This window comes from Vombatus ursinus, unplaced genomic scaffold (genome assembly GCF_900497805.2).
Source record: "Vombatus ursinus unplaced genomic scaffold, bare-nosed wombat genome assembly UNPS02014822.1, whole genome shotgun sequence".
Taxonomy (NCBI): Eukaryota; Metazoa; Chordata; class Mammalia; order Diprotodontia; family Vombatidae; genus Vombatus; species Vombatus ursinus.
This window is the reverse complement of record NW_020954600.1, coordinates 13,380,522-13,393,006: the sequence shown is the minus strand read 5'-3', so window position 1 is coordinate 13,393,006 and position 12,485 is coordinate 13,380,522. Positions and strand designations below refer to the sequence as shown.

General features: G+C 40.7%; 1 long non-coding RNA gene across 1 annotated transcript in view; it reads right to left on the bottom strand.

Annotated features, from left to right (window-relative positions):
- LOC114024741 overlaps positions 1-12,485 on the bottom strand; it is a 16,304-nt gene that overhangs the window by 2,258 nt on the left and 1,561 nt on the right. The window contains exon 2 of the long non-coding RNA XR_003566945.1: positions 1,816-1,857. This is a non-coding gene — a long non-coding RNA (uncharacterized LOC114024741). The remainder of the gene's footprint in view (positions 1-1,815; positions 1,858-12,485) is intronic.

Sequence of the window (12,485 nt, the reverse complement as noted above, 5' to 3'; positions counted from 1 at the left end):
CTTCTTCTTCTTCTTCTTCTTCTTCTTCTTCTTCTTCTTCTTCTTCTCCTTCTTCTTCTTCTCCTTCTTCTCCTTCTTCTGTTACTGTGCCCCCATTGCATGATCTCTCACTTGATAGTTTCTTTCTCTCAGCTACACCATTCTTGGGAGGACAAGCTCTCCTTCTTCCTCAGAGTATTCAGCTTCCTCTTTTTTAGAGAGAGCCTCAAATCTGGGGGCGGGGGAAGGGTTGCTATGTATGTGTATGTGTGTGTGTGTGTGTGTGTGTGTGTGTGTGTGTACTAATTGTGTAGTTGCTATTTCCCTTCCTCTGTGTAAAATTCTTTCCTTCTTTATTATCTTGACAAAGGTCAAATCCCTCTTCCTCTACCCTAGAACACATTTTTCTTCCCACTAAACCCTGCACGAGTCACACAGGAGGGCCAGGCAGGGATGGGATACCCACATGTATGAGGTAAGAGGTCGTTTGAGTATTTGAGTACAGAGCATTGGATGTCCTGGAAAATGATTCTCTGTACGTCTGAGGCAGGTGGACAGCTCTCAGCAGCACTGAGTCCTAGACTAAGACACACCAAGTGCAGCTGTTGCACTTGTAGGGGGCGTTACATCCCATGGAGCATGCTCTGGCTCGCTTCCCTAGAAACTTCCAGGTACAAGTTGGCTCAGTGCTCAGCACTATGAGAAGACAAAACAATTCCTTTATTATCCATGAAGTGGACTTGTAGAAGGGAGTGATTCTACCCTCTTTCTCTGTTTTCTTCCCCATCTGAGGTAGGACTATTTGAACCTCTCCCTCAAGGTGTGGTCCTCTTGCCACCTCCCACACAACTCAGCAGCATTTTTGGTTGTAAGTCCAGGACAGTTAAAACATATTGTCTGGCCTAAGTAAGCCTGAATCTGGGCCTGGGGATGCCTTTCTTGTTTTATTTTTTCCCTAAGTGTACATGACTGAGCAGCAATCCTGAGATGGATATTTCCAGGCTTGGAAGCAACCTTGTGAATTCAAGAGTTCCAGAGATCCAGGGTTACTCAGTCAGTGCTGACCGAAACAGGAAGCATGTTCATGCAAAAGATAACCAGAGGGGAGGAAGGGCCCCTTAGCTCAGCTTGCCAGAAGACATGGACATGGAGAGAGTTGTTTGGACAGTGCAGAGCCAGGGTGAGATGAGATGCCAATTCAGCAGTCCCACAAATTGTTTTTCACATCCTGATATTTAAGTATCAGCCTCCCTGGAGACTAGAGTAATGCATACGTTACGGTTACTGCTTATTAAAGTCCTTTGTTAAGCATTTAGTTCATGTGGAAGAAATACATAGCTGTTCTATACCCATTTTATATTGTTCCTTACGTACCCTGCTACTTCTCATTATGGAAAGATACTGGGCACAAGCCCAAAATCTAGGTTTTGAGTAATTTTCCCCAAGGCTCTGGGGGAAGAGTGTAAAGAGCCAAGAAAAAATTGAGCCAAAGGAGCCTCAAAGGAACAGAGAGGACAAGAGCCCCATCCCCTCTGGACGCAGCAGCACATCTTGCTGCCACATGGTCAGGACAGGCAATTGGGTATGACCGAGTTACATAATTTCTTGGGGAATGCAGATGTTGAAACTGGAGGAAAGTTGCATGGAATGCCAGGCAAGTCTAGATTGTTCTAGCACCTTAAAGAAACAAGATAGAAACACAGTGGTTTAATTGCTGTTTTGGGTCCATTTGAGACTGACTGCTTCAGAGGAAAATGATAACATTTTTGTTTTTATCTTTAGCCTAACATGCCCTAAAATCTTAGCGCTGCTTCCCTGATGGTTTAGCAGACTTACCTCGATGTAGAAAACCCATCACCAGAGGGAGTCCTTGAGACACTGTCAAGTCACCAAAAAAAAAAAGAAAGAAAGAAAGAAAAACACCATCACAACAACAACAACAACAAAACAAAACCCAAAACGAAACATTCAATCACTATGAAAAACAAAGCCCAGAAACAGAAGCTATTCTGGCATTTTCAGTATTCTGGTAGGCCAGTGGAGAAGATGATCCTGGCCAAGGTGGTGCCATAGAGTAACCATTTCACACTGTGGAGCCAGCTGAACGGCCGTAGGTGGAAGAAATGCAATATACACAAAAATTCAATACCGTCATCGTCATGAATATGAGCAAACACTTTGACACCGTCAGCTTATAGGATCTATGCAAACATTTTTTACAAATGAGAATATTAGGAGAAATGAATCAGCCCCCTTCCAACACAATGTGGCACATTGTCTGATCCGAGAACTTGTGTGTGAATCCCAAGTCAGTCAAGTGCCTACTATGTGCCAGGCTACATGCTAAGCATTTGGGATACAAAGAAAGGCCAAAAACAGTCTCTGCCCTGGATGAGCTCACAATGCAGTTGGTGGGGTGGGGGGGAGGGTAGCGTGCAAATAACTATTTGCAAATAACCCCTCCTGGCTATTATGTTCAACAAGCTATATCCAGGATAAATAGGAGTTAATCATCAGAGCGAGGGCAGGTGGGCCTTGAAGGTAGCCAGGAAGTGAAGATGAGGAGAGAGAGTATTCCAGGTGAAGGAAATAGCCAGTGACAATGCCTGGAGCCAGGAGATGGAATGTCTTGTTCAAGGAATGGCAAAGAAGTAAGTGTCACTACATCCAAGTGACAGGGAACAAGGTATAAGAAGACTAAGGTGGGGTAGGTCATGAAAGGCTTTGAATGTCAAACTGAAGCTTTATGTTTGATCCTAGAGGTGATTGGAAACCACTGGAGTTTACTGAGTACTGCAGGTGACATGGTCGGACCTGTGCTATAGGAAAATCGTTTGGTGACTGAATGGAAGTTGGATTAGAGTGGGTAGAGACTTGAGGCAGGTAGACCCAGCAGCCAGATCCTGCAACAGTCCAGGCCTGCAGCAACAGAGAAGAGAAAGGGACATGTTCTATAGAAGTTACAGAGGTAAAAGCAATAGGCCTTGGAAACAAATAGCCTTCTTACCAAGGCTAATCCCTCTCTCCCTGTTCAAGTTAAACGGGTTCCATCCCATCTCCTCCAACAGATTGCCCCCTCTGTCATCCCCCCTCTATCATTTATTTTCAATCCCTCCCTATATACTGGTTCATTCCCTTCTGCCAACAAACAGGCCCATATCTCCCCCATCCTGAAAAAACCCTCACTTGATCCTTCCATCCCAGCTAACTATCCTCCTATATCTTTTCTGCCTCTTCTAGCTAAACTCTTCAAAAAGGCCATCTATAATAGGTGCCTTCACCAGATCAATTTTTTCTTCTCTCTCCTGTATTTAGCCTGCTTTGTGTATATTTGTTTGCATGTCGTCTTCCCTGTTAGATTGTAAGCTGCTCAAGGACAGGGGCTGTCTTTTGCCTCTTTTTGTATCCCCAGTGCCTGACACATAGTAGGCACTTAATAAGTGTTCATTGATTAGATCATCAGGGGGTCAATCTGCTGGAGAAGGTAGAACGGAATGGGGTCACTTGTGCATGGAGATGAAATAAAATCATTTTGTGCTTTAGAGAAGTTGACCTCAATAAGGATAAAGGCCACATCATCATGTGAGACGGGTGGAGTAGATAATGGCAGAGGCATGTGGGTGATGTGAGATAGGGCAGGAAGAAGAGGGAGCTCTCAGTAAGTGGCTTTGATATTTTTCAGCAAAATATGAAGCAAAGTTCTCATCTGAAAAAGTTCGGGGAGGGGGAGCCATGGAAGATTTGAAGAGGGATGAAAAAGGTCGGAAGAGCCACTGTGGAGAGTGGGATGGTAAGTTGATGTGCGAGGTATAGAAGTATTGCCTAGCAGCAGTGAGGGCCCAGTTGAGATTAAGCAACATAAATTTGTAATGGATCCACTTAGGATGGTTTTGTCCACTTTCATTCAGCAGCACATCTATAGGAATCAAGGGAGTAGATGGTGGGAGTGATCTTGGCAGGGCACAATTAGCAGCGTGATAAGGGGGCAGGGGACTCAAGGGAAGAGGACATGTGAAGATTTGGAATGATTCACCTAGAAGTCAAGGTGGGGAGAGCAGGAAGGTGATGGTCTGGGAGAGAAGCATGATGCAAGACTTTACCTTCTCAACTCACACTTAGTTGCCACTCCTCTCTGATTGGAGGGATGGAGAATTAAACTACTCCCAAAGCCTTCCTTTATAGAGGGCTCACAACCTTTATGGTAACTCCATTTTCCATCACCAGCTGTGCTTGGCTTCAACTCCATGGACCCCTTTGGTGGCCACGCCCCTTCCTTCCTTTTCAGCTACTTTTTGAGTGTTGTCTTTCCCCATTAGATTGCAAGCACCTTGAGGGCAGTGACTGTTTCTTCTTTACAGTGTCTTGCCTTGCACAATAATAGGCATTTAATAGATGGTTTTAAAATTGAATTGAAGAGGTGGCCCCCAAGCTGGGCCCTAATAGGTAGGAAGGTAATCTATTACAAGACCCAGGGGTGAGAGATGGAATGTCAAGTTGAGAGCACAACCAGTATGGATGATAGAGTTCTCATTCTGACCATGTTACTCTCCTGCTCAGAAATCACCACTTATTCTTCCTTTGTGCCTCTAGGACAAAAAAAAAAAACAGAAAGTTTTCAGTGTGATAGTTAATATCTTCTGCAATCTGGTTCCTATCTCCCTTTCCAGCCCCATTTCTTATTATTCCCCCATCATGCACAGTCCCCACAGTAAGGTTCACAAGACTATCACTAAACACTTTGGAATGCACCCTCTCCTTACTTCTAATTCTTAGAATATTTCTTCAAGACTCAGGTTAAGTGTCACCTACTCCATGGAGCCATCCATGATTTTCCTAGTTGTTAGCTCTCTGTTCCAATTCCACCACAACACTCAGTTGAATCATGTGATGTCCTTATCCGCAGGAATTGTTAGGTGGTCATGGAAAGATATTTGGCAGAGTTACTGGCTTTTGTTTAAATTCCAGTTTATGAGATTAGATTATTAAATCTTCCTGAAAAATAGACTCACTTAGGCAAACATGAACTGTGAATTGATCTAGCCAATTTGAAAAGCAGTTTGGAACTCTGTCCAAAAAGTGACTAAATTGCAGATATCCTTGGGCCGAGCTATACCACAATGAGGCCAACATCCCAAAGAGAACAAAGAAAGAAGAGAAGGACCTATGTGTGTAAAAATATTTATAGTAGCTCTTTTGGTAATGACTGCAAATTGGAAAATAAGGGGGTTTCTTACTGGGGAATGGCTGACATGTGAATGTAATGAAATATTATTGTGCCATCAGAAAGAACACTTCAGAGAAAACTTGGAGGACATCTATGCACTGATGCAGAGCAAAGTGAGCGAAACTAGCAGAACCATTTAAACAATGATAGTAATATTATAGAGTAAAATAACTTTGAAAGACTTGAACTCTGCTCAATGCAAATAGCGAGTCCAGAAGACAGAAGATTAAAAGACAAAACAAAACACCACTCACCTCTTGTCAGAGAGGTGATGAACTTAAAATGTAGAGAGAGACATACATTTTCAGTCACATATAGACAGTGTAGAAATTTGTTTTGCTGGACATGCAAGTTTATGATAAGGGTTTATTTTTGGTTTTGTTTTTATTCAGTGTGGTAAGTAGGGACAGTTTTTAAGTGTATATATAAATTGAGAGAAAAATAGATAAATTTGGGGCAGCTAGGTGACACAGTGGATAGAGCTCTGGCCCTGGAGTCAGGAGGACCTGAGTTCAAATCCGACCTCAGACAGTTGACGCTTACTAGCTGTGTGACCTTGGGCAAGTCACTTAACCCTGATTGCCTCACCAAAAAGAAAAAAAATAGATAAATTAATAGAAAAGAAAATAAATCACTTGGTCTTATGTGGATAAAAACCCAAGACTAAGTAGTATCCTACAAACTATACTCCTTTCATCACTCATGAGAGGTAGCATGAGGCATCCCAGGTTTGGGGTCAGAGTTCTAACACAAGCCATGACACTTCCTAGTTGTGGGATCATATACTAGTTGATTAACCTTAATTTCTTCACTTGTGAAATGAGAATAAACATAGTGCAATAATGTTATTTCACATAAGTAATTGCCTGACAGAAAGGTGATGGAATCAAGGCGTAGAATAAGATATTTTTGGACATGGCAAATGTGGGAATATATTTTGTTTGACTATGTGTATTTCTTACAATGGTTTTGTTTTTCTTTCTTCTTTTTTTTCCAGTGAAGGTTTGGGAGGAGTTGTAATAAGGAAGGAAGGAAGGAAGGAAGGAAGGAAGGAAGGAAGGAGGGGAGGGAGGGAGGGAGAAGAAAAGAAAGAAAAGAGGGCCATTAAAGCATTTTTCATTTTAAATGTACAGAAGGAAATATAGAAAGAAACAGGCAAGCAAAACAACTTTGAAAGTTACATGCTGAATTTATTATATGCTTAAAGGAAAAGCTAGTTGTATGTAATAGAGATTGGTACTTTCATATATAATTTTTTTTCTGTTCTATTTTGTAGATAGAAATTCTTACCTTGGTATTTAAGTGTGGAATGATTATGATAGTCACTCTGATGGGGTATGGGCCCAAGCTAAGACCTTCACCCCTCACCTCAAAAAGAAGGCTTGGGTTGAATTTTTTCAGGCAGGACCCACATGTCATGATTTTGGGATCCCAGCACCCCCTAGCATGTAAACCTCAACAACTCCACATGGGCAATAAATTGCCCCACAGTGGTATTATAAGGAAAGGAAATCATAAAAACCTATGCAAATGTGGCTCATTATTCATATCCTTCTATAGCTACAAGATTTATTTATGTAAATGGCAGAAACCTATGACTTGAAATACCAAAATGTCTATTTTTTCCATCACATCTTGGTATTTCAAATTGTTTCATGAGTTCTCTTTGGGTCCCAACCAGCTACTGCCAATTAGCCAGCACGGGAAAGACAAAGAGAGGAAAATTACAATTTATTTACTCAGAGTGTGACATGTTTCCCCATTAAATGCTGGACAGGTGTGTCATAATTTGGCAGATAACATTTAAACATTCTCCTTTTCAAAGCTGGCAGAGCCAGAGAGAGTAAAGAAAAAGATGTGCTTATTGCTGAGTAGATAGATTTCCTAGAAGAGAAAAGGCATTTATAACAAAAGAAGAGTATACTTATCATTTGTTACAAAGGAAAGAATGTGTCCTGGTTAGAAGGGAATAATTCCTTCTTTATCAGATAGGATAAAGGAGACAACTTTCTTAGACTAATGTAAGTCCTCTGAGTTTTCTTTCTCAGTCATAAAGCAATTATAGTATGTTTAATATGAATGTATATGCAGAGCCTATATCAGATTGCCCACCATCTTGGGGTGGGGGGAGGGTAAGGAGGGGGATAAAATTTGGAGCTCAAAAATCTTATGGAAGTGAATGTTGAAAACTAAAAATAAATAAATTAATTAATATATATTTTTTAAATAAAGCAATTATAGGTGGAAAGGAGATATTGAAATAATCAGCTTGCTTTAAGCAATACATGCTGAGGTATCCCATAGCAAAAACAAAAACAAAACCCAAGCCTCCTCAGTTAATACAGGACAAAATGGAGTTGATTATGTCAGCTCTTAATAGACTGCTCAACTCCCAAAATTCCTCTTTAGGCAAAATTTAAAGTTACAATACCTCCTGGTTCAGTACAAAACATTTCCTTTATAGTATCAACAAGTATTTAATTTAAATACAAAGTAGCAGTTATGCTGGCAACTGCTGATCCATAGACAAAAAAAAGAAAAAAGAAAACAACAAAGCAACAGTCCTTGCCCTCAAGGAGTTTACATTCTAAGTCACTATTCAGGTTCAAGCAAATCTTGAAATAAAAAGTTCTGTGTGGGCCAAATAACCAACAAGTATTTATTAAACACCTTTTGTTTGTCAGATTCTCTGCTAGGACCTGGGAATATAAGTATAAAGAATGAAAGAATAAGCGCAGAACACTGAGTCAATCTCTTGTGTAAGAACCATGGGGTAGCTCATGATATACTAGGGAAAAAGAAATATGGGCTTTAATTTGAAATGATAAAAGAGAGAGAAGTTATACAAACAGGATATATAGAATAATATAGATAAAATGCATAGATGTATAGAATAATAAAGCATTTCTTCTGAAATAGTTTTCATGATGACAGGGTTTTTTTTGAGTAGCCTATAGAGTTGTGGGTGCTTGACACACAGTAGGTGCTCGGTAGGTATTCAATTGATTTGAAAGAACTCCTCTACATAGCTGCCAAAATAATCTTCCTAAAGCTCAAGCCTATGTCATTCTTTTGCTATGTCTATCCATCTATCCATCCATCCATCCATCCATCTGTTCATCCATCCATCCATCTGTTCATCCATCCATCCATCCATCCATTCATTTATCCATCCATCCATCCATCTATCTATCTATCTATCTATCTATCTATCTATCTATCTATCTATCTATCTATCTATCTATCTATCTATCTATCTATCTATCTATATCTCCCTGAAACTTTCTATTGCCTCTAGAATAATAATACCTAAAATTTATACAGCTCTATATGGTTTACAAAGCACTGAACACATGTCATTTGATGCTCACAACAACCCTGGCAGGTAGGTGCTATTATTATCCCCATTCGATAGAAACCGAGAGAGTTTAAGTGATTTTCTCAGGGCCACACAGCTAACAGCTTCCAAGGCTCAGATTTTCCATACTCTCAAGTTTCTCATTACCCATCTAGTTGCCTCCATAAAACACAAACTCCATAGCTGGCATTTAAAACCCTTCACAATCTGTTGGAAGCCTATATTTCCAATCTTAGATCATACCATTCACATGCACACACTTTCCACCCCAGTCAAGTAGGTCTCTTTGCTTTTTTTCTAAACTCAGCATTCTGTCTTCTGCCCAAGCATCTTGCACAGGCTTTTCCAAAGTCCTGGAAAGAACTTCCTCCTTGTTTCTGCTTTCTGGAATTCTTAGCTTCCTTCAAGGCTCAGCTCAGGTGGTACCTCCTCCAGGAAGCCTCCCCCTCTTCCCCTAGTTATTAATCTTTTTCTCCCTTCTCAAGTTACTTTATTTTTCAAATCACGAATTTAGAGTATCATGGAATAGTGGTACTCTATGCATGTCAAACACAAGGTCATTCGGGAGAACAGCTTGAACTGACAGGGTCTTGTGCCTACCATCCAGTTTGAAAACCCTTAAATTTTTAGATTCCCCTTACCTTCCCTCCAAAGCCTTGGCCTTGCCTTTTTGATATGATTCTTTCCTCCCTGGCCCTGAAAAGAACCTGGCTCCTGTTTGCCTCTCTTTATCTCCCTTCAAAAGCAAAATGAAGAGGATTTTCATTCAGTTTCAGAAGCCGAGACCTTTTGATCTTATTCAAATGCACCTTTGCCCCTAGCCCTAAAAAGAAGTTTGTCTACTGTCCCAGCTCCCTTTGAAAGCAAACTTCTACCTTCCAGTTCCCTTCATTATCTATTCTCATTGTCTGTTCAAATCTCTCAGACCTTCCAAATGGAATTCCCCCCTGGGCTCTTTTTCTCAACCACCTCCCCCTTCAACTGGCCTTTCACTGTGGCTACACCCAATCTCCCTTCCATTGTTTTGCCTTCCTATGACCCCTGGCCATTTTCCACCCTTAATTCTAGCTAGGCACCAAGAGGTCCAGGACCCAGGAGTTCTGTTCACCCCAGCTTACTAGCCACTCCCATCCAGATCTCCCTAGGCGCTTCCTCCCATCACCCCAAACTACTTGGCCACTCCTAGATCCCTCCCACAGTCTTTCTGTACTTAAGATTCACCTTTGCCCCCATTCTGATGCTGAGAATCTCTCAAGCCCAAAGGCTGAGGTTTTCTCATGCCCGCTCGTCCTCACAGGTGTCACCTGGCACATATGTGATTTATCTTTAATAAACTGTTCTCTGGCTGGAAGATTTGGGTTGAATTCATTCAGGCAGACCCATGTCACAATCTTGGGGTTCAGCACCCCAAAACCTCCCATGATCTTGGGGTACCTCTGCATGTAGGAGTACCCCAAAACCCCCATACCTCTTCAGAACTAGCTTAAAATGTAATTGGGGAATTCTTAACAAGTAAAACAATGAATAATTAATAGAATTTAACAAATAACCTATAATAAAACAAAGATAAGATTACATTTTAAAACTAAGTCAATATGCACCCGACAGAGATTCTTATGTATGGATTAGTGGCTCCAATTTCTATTTGATTTTGATACCACTACTATAGTGGATAGAGGAATTAGGAAGACCTGAGTTCAAATCTTGATTCAGACTATTATATGATCCTGAGCATATCATTTAATTTCTCTGGGTCTCAGAGAATCTGTAAAATGAGGGGGAGGGGGTCAGACTAGATGGCCTCACAGATCCCTTCCAGCTCTAAATCAATGTCAGCTAGTATGGCCTTAGAGGTCATCCATTTTGACTCCTTTCACATGAGTTCCTTTTGGGGTCATTGGCTAGCCACTGCCAATTGACCCACACTGAGCTGGAGATGGGCACTGTGGCTTCATTCACTCACAGTGAGACACAGTCCACCAGCAAGTGGATAGGAGTGTGTGTCTCTCCCAATTTAGCTAGTCAGATAATATACCCAATTCATTACATGAAAGAGGAGACAGCTACTTATTAAAAATGTTGGCTATCACTAGTTACAGGAGATGAAGAAGAGGATTGAAAGTCTCTGAAGCTATTAAAAGTGGGGAGAAAAGACCTAGAAGGAAGCCAGCTGGTCTAAACTGATCCTGCAGTACATGCTGGGGCCATCCTAGAAAATGGGGAGCACAGAACAAAATAGAGGTGGTTATGTCTGCTCTAATAGCCCACTTTTACTTCTTAACAATTCACTTATAACACTCTCATATGATTGAAGAAACTGAGACCCAGAGATTTGTCCAGAATCATAATAGATGACAAGTGGCAGAGCTGGGCTGCCACCCAGATTTCTGACTTCAAATCCAACCTTATTTCCATCAGTCCAGGCTTATTAACTTTTAGACTGATGCCTTTTGTCCCCCAGTTGACCTTCTTGCCTCCGCAATTTATCCCTATCCTCCCACCGATACCTTAAACACACTCCATCCTCACCTCTGCCTCTCAGAATTCTAAGAACCTTTAAGATTCAGTTCAAGTGATCCCGCCTTCACTGGCGGCTCAAGTGGTGGGAGCAGTGGACCTGGAGTCAGGGAGACCTGAGTGTAAATCTTGCTTTAGTTGCTGGCTGTGTGAACATGGGTGACTCACTTAACCTCTTTTGGGCTCAATGTCCTCATCTGTACAATGGGGATAATAGTACCTACCTGAAAAAGGAGAGAGTATATTTAAAGCATTTTATAAGCCTTAAAGCACAATGAAAATGATATTTAGAATTATCCTGGCTCAAAAATTCTGGGATGAATCTGAGGCTGGTACTTGGATAGACACACAGGACCTGTTTTCCAAGCCTTCCCAGATTTATAACACCTCCTCTGGCATAATCTGCAAGAGTCCTGGTGACCCCCATGCCCTCCTGGATCATCAGAATAGGACCAGTAGGGACTTAGTGTTTGTTGAATTGAATTGAAGATGTATTCTCCATAATGCCTAGCATGGGGCATTGAACACGATGGGCACCACGAGTGGATGAAGCAGTGATGGGATAAATGAATTGATAGGTTTCACTCATGCATTTGCCGGTTACTGTTGGGTTCTAGCTTATTGTCCCAACATCATAGGACTTCGAACCGAAAGGGACCTTGGAGATTGACTAAAGGCAATTGCACTCTTAAATGGAAAACTACCCATCAATCAAAAAGAATCTAATTAAATGTTCAATGTGTGCCAGGCATGGTGCTAAGCACTGAAGGAAGTAAAAGAAGGCACAAACCGTATTCCCTTCCCTTGGGGGAATAAGCATTTGTATAGTGCCTACTATGTTCCAAGAACTGTGCCAAGTGCTCTTCACAAATATCAGCCACTGGGTAATATTTGGAATTATCAAATTTGTAATATTTGCAACAGTAAACTCCTCAAGGAACCTACATACTAATGTTAGAGACAATGTGTAAATACAGAGGTATATCCCAGAGAAAGTAATCTATCTTGATATGCAGATATCTGTAATAGCTAGGGATGCCCAAGATGTTGGTATATCGTAGATGATATTCAGATACATTATCTATATGTACATATATAACATGTATATATACACACAAGTGCACATAGACTATACATATAATAAACATATGTAATACATATCTATATATGTGCATATATACTGTGTATAAATATAATACATAATGAATACATTACATACATATAATATGTATACATGCATATGTGCCTATATACGATGTATACATATAATAAAGATATTACATACATATATAATACACATGCATACATGCATATATAGTGTGTGTACATATAATACACACATATAATAAACCTATATTACATACATATATAATGTATATATACATATATTATCTATTTGCTCTCTAC